We start from the raw sequence: 9,506 nt of genomic DNA on the forward strand, positions 1-9,506 counted from the left end.
CCCCACCTTTCTTTCTATGATTTGCCTTCCAAAGCCCCTCCCACCTGCCCTCACCCCCCACACCCTCCACCTTCTCTCACCGCACCTCCCTGTGCTTCCTCTCAGTCCCTCTGAGGTGTTTTTCTGTGGTGTAGATTTCAGGAGCTGTTTTCCCCTCAGTCTCATTGGACTCATTAGTGTCTTTTACTGAGGCTCCGTCTGTGCTGAGCGTGCAGCAGAGCGCGCACACAGGCCTGTATGCCCTTGTGTGTGTGTTTGTCTGTGTGTGTGTGTATATATGTTTTCGAAACCACGACTGTGTTCCAGCGTGCAGGCAGGTGCACGTCGTTGTGTGCTTCCGCGACTGTGTGCTCCTCACGCAAGGGCCTTAGCAGCCCATAATTACGGGAGCTTCAGGCTGATGCTGCCTATGTTTGATTACAGTGATCAAGGGCCAAGTTATGGAGACTAAAAGTGCCATCACCTAGTGTCACTGTGCTGGTATATGTGTGTTAGGGGGTTGTGTGTGGAAAAGCAGAGTGAAACATGAGTGTTTTGTCAAGAGTTCACATTAACTGGAGGCACAAAAATTGTGAAGAGTTAAATCACCTCTTCTGTCAATGACAAGACATCCTGAAATGTGTTTTTAGGCCTCTGTTATTTGACGGTGTTGCCCTTCATTCACGCTGCCCGTGGGTTAGGTTTTGCCTGTATTTGTGATCTGTTGTGCATGCATGTGTGTGTGTGTGTGTGTCTTTAAGCAATTGTGATGATGTTTGCCTTTGCAATTGAAGCAGTGTAGAAAAACAGAACAAAGTAAAATATTTATGTCAGAAGTTCACATTAAGTAAACCAGCGGGAACTGAAAATCCCCATCTGTTTAAATTATGAGCATGTGAACGCTGACTCGCCTAACTCTGAGTTTCATTAAGCCGAGTCGAAGTCATCTCCTCGAGCAATGGAATGTCGGATATCGGTGCTGGGCTCGGGAAGGCGTGTATATCAATGCGGCGACAAGGAGACGAGTTGTGCCTCTTTAGTGAGTGTTACATGTAAGGCTAGACATTGATTGGCGGTCATTTATAAATGATGGTGCATAATGTAGAACACCTCTTCCCATGGCACCGACTGGCTCAATAAAACATGAGGCCTACAGTCGGGAAATGAAATATTAAAAGGAGGCAGAAAGAATATAGGAACCTTTTTGGCCCTGGGGAGTGGTAGTAGATGTGTGTCTGCACATTCCTACTTGATTGTGTGATCATTTTTAAGACCCTTGTCCAGGCTTAAGCCATTAAATGTCAGTGCAGCTGGCTAAGGGATAGAAAGTTAAGTAGGTGTAAGCGTGAACTGATGTGCAGTCACAAAAACTCGGAAAAATACCAGTTTTGCAGCCTAATGTGCTTTCATATAGGGACAGACACTATAAATGTGACCGCTCTGTTGTATTTTGATGCAGTTGCTAACACTGAATGAGTAGCAAGCACCTGGATTGAGATGATGCATCTCTCTCTCTCTCTTGCTCTCTTGCAATCTTGTCACAGAGATGCCTTCTAAACGGCTGCAGATAGCACAAACGGTAGACATCTCGGTGTGTTATCTTTTCCCATTTCCTTTTGTCACTGTGACAAAAAATTCAAATGCAAAACGGGGGAGGAAAAAAAAACAGAACGAAAGAAAGCGGGTGGGTGAAATGCAAAGCGAGGGAACTCATTTGCCGCCGTAGTCCCGTTGCCTGCTGGGCCAGTGAATGGGGAGAAGAAGCTGGAAAATGGTTTCTGTTCAGGGAGCTTTTCCACATCCCACTGCTTGTCAAAGCCGATACCTCTCTGCCTCTAATAGGGGCACAGGAGAGGACAGGCAGCATCTGCTGTCAAAACTAAATTATCTTCTGTCAACAAAGCAGAAGGGAGAACCGGCACCTCAGCCAGCCCCATGGTCACATATACACACATACATTTTACTGTATGACCATTATGGGTCACTTAAGGGAAGGCTAGTTGTGATTTATTTATTTATTTATTGACTTACAACAATTTTGTGGTCAGAAGCGCAGCGCTGAACTGCAGTTCGGTTGGAATTGGTCTTGGATTAGGAAGAATATATTATCAGCTAGGATTGTGCCCTGCAGCGCTCTGACAGCTTCATGATGGAGGGGACAGTCCAGAGCTGTCGAGCCACAAAAGCTCTGGGTCTCCCAAGAGGAAAATTGTGTGGGTGGTACAGAATCTCCATGAGTCAATACGTGACACCTTGAATCAAATTAGCTTGGGAGGAGATGCCACATATTTTTGCTGTGTTGGTCGGGGCTTAAGAAAAGGATTGCCAGCTATAATAAATGGTTGAGTGATATAAGATACAAGAGTTAAATGGAGCCACAGCTTAGCTATTATGGGAAACAGCAGTGAGCAGCCAGCCGTGGACTTTTGAGAAGGTGCAGCCGCCTGCAAACACCCCCAGCTATGGGAGTTCATTGATCAAGGTTGATGACAGTCATTGAAAAAAAAAAACCTTTATGTTTAGATGTAAGAGTAACTCAATAAAAATTTTGATCTCATTTGAAGTTTCTATATGGTGTGAATGAGCTATTTTGGCTTTCACTACTAAGGCAGGAGTGGGCTGTTGTTTTTTTGAAGTCACAATATGTGTAATACATTTTAAATGTAGGCTAATTGTATAAAAAAAATGAAAAGCTGCTCCTTAATAAATACCTACAAAAATTCCTCTGATGTAATTTGAATTAACAGAGAAGCTGGCTTATACAATGCAAGAGAGTTGTTCAGTTGTTCATGTTATAGATCAAAAGGCACAAAATCATCACTACTGACCAATCAGATCTCTGGAAAATAGAATCACCATTCGTGGAAGACCTCAGACTTCTGTGCACAGATAGTGGGAGGATTTAGTTTTTCAGTGAGGATAATAGTCTTTGTCTTTCTCTGATGAGCAATACCAATAAATATAGATTCTTAGATACAGCTTTGCTCCTTGATCATTGTCTGCAAACAATTTTACAACAATTTTAGTCTTTAATAAGTTTGAATAAAGGGGTCCTACTGGAACTTGTGGACAATATATCAAATTTGCACTAAGCCTACATTTTTCTTACATACATTTAAACTTTAATTTATTGGAAGAAATATAATCCATCAGATCCTCCAGTGTGTTAATGATGGTTGTGACATCAGTAACTGTGTTAAGCTTTCCTGTCGGTTAGGATGTCAGCTTTCCTTCCTACCTTCAAATGGGGTAAAATTTATCAATAGTGTTTTACTGACCAAAACTTTTAAAGTGGATACACATGACATGAATACAGCAGTTTCCTTTCACATTTACTCACTCATTACAGAAAAAAGTGAGTACAAAAAAAACTAACAAGAAAACACCCACAAATATTTCAGTTTGGGTTTTTTGTTATTTTGTTTGGTTGCTTGCTTTTTAAAATTTCAAATATTGCATAATAAGACAAAACTGCAAGACAAAAATGCTTTTTTTTTTCACTCCTAACTAACTGAAGCCTTTCCTTCAAGTACCAAATAAACAAATTGGTACTCTCTTTCTGGCCAGACACGTATCATCACAATTTTATTCGTATTTAACAAAATAAAAATGCAGACATAAGTGTACACATTAGTTTTCGACTGCTAGTGAAAACTGTTTTCTTTACAAATAACTCTCTCACTGAACTAACACAGTCAATCCCTCAACATGTTTGTACTCTCTGCTCATATTTCCTTCATATTAAATATTTTTTTTGCTTTTTAAAGAGCTTATTTTAGCATTGTACTTAACAACAAACAAATCGTCCCAAACAAAAAAGTTACTTCACGGGCCAAATTGCATTATATTTGTGCACATCAATATACAAGTAGGGGTAACGTGGGCCACAAGTGGTCCCCAGGCTGCGAGTTTGAGACGTCTGATTTAGACTGTAATATGTGTTTAACGTCTTCACATTTTCTAATATTATAGTTTTATCTGCCATTGTAAAATCAGCTGTTCTGCTGCCAGGACACTAGTCCATGTCCTAATTAGCTGCTGGTAAAGAATCCCCTTTCATGTGAGCGTGCAGGGTTACCTTTGCGAGTTGATAACAAAATGCATGGAACTGCTTTGTCAAACTGCCAGTGTTAGGGTAAGTAATTAACAGAATACATGTACCAGCATTACACATTTAAAATACAAAATATGAGTAACTGTATTCCATTACAGTTACTGCTTAAATGGGTGATAATTAGAAAACAGTTACTTTGTTGAAATACATGGATTACACAGCAGTCTTTTCCTGTTTCATATTTTAGGCTGTCCCCTCTCTGTAACCTCTCTAATTTTGGTAATTCTACGCATTGCCGGAAACAAAACTCGCAATAAGAGGTGCGAATGTAAGCGGTGACGGTTAACCCTAACTGTGCAGTGCAAACTCTGTTTGCATCAAAAAACACCACCTCCACCCTAAAGAAACATCTGGAAGTAAGTTCTTTTTAAAAATCTAACGTTAGCCTTCTGTAACTACCTTGTTTTAGTTGTGGTAGCTATCTGGGTTATGTGCCACTGCAGTATCTTCGATGTACTATTGCTGTGTGATTTTTTTACTATTAATGAAGGCTGCATTACAACCTGCTAGCTGCAAATAATCATGTGCAGTTCTGAAAGCAGATAGAAAGAAAACGTATTACTGATACAGAAATTGTTTTTTCTATACGAGATCACTGCAAAAAGTGCAGCCTTACCTAACGTCCACTTTACTGTTACTCATTTTATATTAAGATTTAAAAATCTAGTTGGTGTTGCTTTCAGAAGTGCACGATTATTTGCAGCTAGCAGGTTGCTAATGCTATCCATTAAGTCTAACAGTCTGCAGTCTATGAACTAACTTCAGCTAACGCCAGCTAACAATGTTAGCTCTGTGGCGAGTAGCCTTCAGTAATAGTAATAAATCACACAGAAATAGTACATTCATGTAGTTGTAACAAGCATGGCAATAGATCAAGTAATCCAAAGTATTCCGAATACGTTACTCTCAATGAGTAACTTGACGGAATTTGTTAAAAACTACATTTTGGGCCACGTATTCTGTAATATGTAGTGGACTACATTTTAAAAGTAACCTGCCCAACACTGTCTAGATAGATAGAGAGATACAGTAGATAGATAGATTGTGGCTACTTAAAATGCACAGTCTGGCATGTGTAATCACTATGATGTAAAATTATGTTCACACCAGGGCGTAGATTTTGCATGGATTTTTGCATGTCCCCACCAATAATTTGATCTCTTCGAGTAAAGAAAAACAAAACCGATAGAAAGAAAAAAAAAAACGATCTGTCAACGTCTCATTCACCTAGCAGTGCAGAAAGGGTTAAATTACGTTCTCTATTGGAGTCCTAAATCATGTGACAAATATGGCCAATGTGATTGGCTGTGCCTTTCAGGGAGCTCTATTTAGTTTTAGCAGCGGCAAGCCTGCACTGCAAGGACCTGCAAGGAGGAGAGCAGGATGGCAGCACAAAGGAAGAACCTGGATATAAGGAAGTATTTTTCAAAGAAACCTGTTAGTCATTAAGTCAAGTTCACTCATAAAATGTGTCCGTCATAATAACGTTACAGGCTATGCTAGGCCCACATCAGTCTAAAATTGTATGTAACCATGAATAATGTGTTTTGGAAACTAACTGCACAACAGGCAGCATTATTAGTTGTCTCAGTCTCAGAGTAGCATTTCTAATTTTGATTGAAACTGTCAGAGAAAACGGCAGCCTCAAGCAAGCCAGGATATTAGTTTACAGAGGCTGTTAAAATTATATGTCTAACGTTAAAATGTTGGTGACACAATAATTTCAACCTAATGGTACTGACATATTCATAGGGTTCATTTTTGAGACAAAATATCGTGAGGTAGTCATGATTGCAAATATTCCACCTTGTAGTGCACTACAAGGTGGAGTGAGTGCATTGCACTCACCCTACAAACATTACTGATGAGTCCAGATCTGCACAAATTGACAGAAACACTGAAGCAGCTACACATTTTATTCTTATTGTCATGTATGTCCTATTTGTCAGGTGACAGAAGAACCAACACAAAGCTCAGAGAGCAATGGTGACACAAGATCACAGGTGAAATTGGATGATGACTTGGTGGTTCATTACTGTATTTGAATCTATTTTTATTTTTGAATGAAACCTTATATCAGAGCTTCCCAAAGTGTGGGGCCCGCCCCCTAAAGGGGGTTCAGAGCCATTGCAGGGGGGCGCGATATAAAAAGGAAAAAAAAAAGAACGCTTGGACACTGCTAGCATAATGGACAGGTTTTTGACAGAGCTCCCGCACAAACGCAAAGCAGGAAATGAAGCATCGATGAATATGTTTCCAAGCCAAAGACTAGAAAATATGGCGAAGCATGTCTTCCCTTCGCTTCACCTGCACAAGTGCCAAGGTAGGTCTCCCCTGCAGAATAAGTTTTCCCTGCATCGGGAGCAGCGCTGGGTTGTTCAAATCAGGGACAAACAGTATCCCACATTCTTGATTTTTAGCTCACAAACACTTGTAATAACTAACTACTCCTGACATTTTAGAGATGTTAGCTCTTTATGCAGTAGAGTTACAGTGGGATCCAAATAATATCAGGATGATTCTGCCACGATTTGTTTCCCCGGTTCAAATCACGGACCAACAGTATCCCACAGCTGTTTATGCTTTTGAACCCATTTTGCACAGAGATGCATTTTTTGATAAATGTATTGATAGCAATATTGAATATTATTACACAGGGAAAAAATAACTACATGTAAAATAATCACACCGTGACACCTCTGCCTTTGTAAATGGAGGGACAGTAACTGCGTGTGGTGTGTAAAACCTGAAGATAGTCAGATTAACAGTAACAGTATTTTGTCTCTATCTGCCATTCTGCAATTCATCTCATGTAAACAATAACGTGGCGCACCAGCGTGATGTGAAAAAAGCACATACCTTTGAGGTTGCGTGACGAACTGTATTCCTCGTCCACAGGCAAACGCAAAAAAGGAGTTTTAAAAAAATCTCAGTTTTCAGTGATTCGAAACGCCATTTACGTGTAGATGAACATTTTTCTTGTAAAACAAAGGAGGGCCTAGCAAAAAATGTTTGGGAACCACTGCCTTATATGGAATATGGCTGAAGTAAACGAAAGTCTAAAATACTTAGTCAGTTGTTTAATAGTAATTTAACATTATGTAATTCACATGTAAAACTATGAATTGCAATTTTAAATGGTTTAAAAGCATGTCGAATAGCATATGTAGGCAAGTATATTTCTCCTTTTTTTTTTTATCAAGAAGCAAAGACAAAAAGGGAAAAAAAAAAAGAAACGAGGCAGGGTTCAGTGGTTGACTCATCCGTCCCCTCCAATGCCAAAACTAAATCTACGCCCTTGTGTTCACACATGTACGCACACACTCACAAACACCATCTCCCCAGGCCGTTTCACAACTGTCCAGCCCCTCGTCCTTCTCCCTCTGTAAGTGCATGTGTCACTTCATTCCTCACCTGCATCTATTTTTCATGGAGGTAAATTGCATGGCAACGTTGTGCGCTGAACTGTGCCTCTGTAATCCACAGAGATGACCTCTAATAACGCTGGTCCTCTGCTCCTCAAACACACCATCATCTGAAAACGTCCACACCAACGCTCTCTCATTCCAGCTACCGCTCATATTTTACATCTAAAGCTCTTTGCTTCAGGATTTCTTTCTGTTTTTTTGTCTATTGCGTCACTGCTTCATGTGGATAATTTGTTTCTGGTTCTTAACCTACATCTAACCATCACACTTTTTTTGCATCCATCCTGTTTTTTTTATCTGTTCCTTTTTATTTATGTTGATTTTTTCATACATTTGTTTCCATTTTGACTTCACTTTTATGTCCATTTATCATACTATTGCTTAAAATGTCTTTCGTTTGTATTTCCTCTTTCCCCCTCAATTTGCTTTTCCCTGCTCAGTATTACTTTCCTTTCCCTTCTCCGTCATCTGATGTCCTTACTTAGATTTATTTTCATGACCTAAAATTTAAGTAAACACTACAGTTCTGGTCTACACTGTATCTACAGTACTGTTAGTGCTACAGGTGTTGTAGACTGTTTGGCAGGCAAGTGGGAAGCCAGACACTCAGAGTTCACATCCTCTTTGAAGTGATGGAGGCTTGGGCTGAAGACAATAAACAGACACTTTGATTGCCTGCAGCTCAATCCAGCACCCTCATGATCCTTCACACTGTAGAGGAGGGTATGGTATGGCCTCAGGCATATTGTCCCGTGAATGTGTGTTTGTGTGTGCGTATGTTTAGTGTCTATGTGTGTCACTATACAGAACCGTATGTTCTTGATTGTTGTATATCCCGTGGGCTCAGATTTGCGGTTTTGATGGCCAGTGGTGGTTGTTAAATTCTGGATAGTTTTAGTTGGAATACTTTGGTGTTTTTTTATTATAGTATTATTAAAATTTTACTGCAAGACTTTATTTATTACCATGTATTAGGGTCATTCAAGAAACACCACAAATTTCTGAAATTGCAATAAAAATATTCTCTGACATTAAGTCATAATTATGTGAGAAGAAAAAAGGAAAATAGTCTGAGATTAAAGTCACACATTCACACAAAGAGTGAAAATGATTTTTTAAGAAACTACGCAATTCACTTTGTAACACTGGATTAATCAGATATTCTGTTAATTGTTATGTATTAGGGGTTAGCAACCCAGAAATACTCTTCTCCAAAACCATATATATGCTTACCAATACCAACCAACATTTTAGGCCCACCTTTTGGACTGCACATTAACACAATACACAAATTAATAATGTGCGATACCACTGATTTTCTTTCCGATCTGATCCCAAGTAATATTCAGGGTGGTATCAACGATACTGATCCGATACCGATACTTTGTACAAAAAATTATTTTATTTATTGTATCTTGCATCTTGGCAGCTGCACGCTTGACTTTTCTCAGTTCATGGGCAGTTATTTTGCGCCTTGGTTTTTCCACACGCTTCTTGCGACCCTGTTGACTATTTTGAATGAAACGCTTGATTGTTCGATGATCACGCTTCAGAAGCTTTGCAATTTTGAGACTGCTGCATCCCTCTGCAAGATATCTCACTATTTTTGACTTTTCTGAGCCTGTCAAGTCCTTCTTTTGACCCATTTTGCCAAAGGAAAGGACGTTGCCTAATAATTATGCACACCTGATATAGGGTGTTGATGTCATTAGACCACACCCCTTCTCATTACAGAGATGCACATCACCTAATATGCTTAATTGGTAGTAGGCTTTCGAGCCTATACAGCTTGGAGTAAGACAACATGCATGAAGAGGATGATGTGGACAAAATACTCATTTGCCTAATAATTCTGCACTCCCTGTAGTTCAAACAACAACTTCAGATTTTTTATTTCTATATGATGAATTCTGCTTTATTAAGTGATAAGAACAAGTATCTGATGTCCTGTAATCATTATGACGCTATAATTTGAGATACAATAA

This window comes from Haplochromis burtoni, unplaced genomic scaffold (assembly GCF_018398535.1).
Source record: "Haplochromis burtoni strain Fernald_Lab_line unplaced genomic scaffold, NCSU_Asbu1 Contig_44, whole genome shotgun sequence".
Lineage (NCBI taxonomy): Eukaryota > Metazoa > Chordata > Actinopteri > Cichliformes > Cichlidae > Haplochromis > Haplochromis burtoni.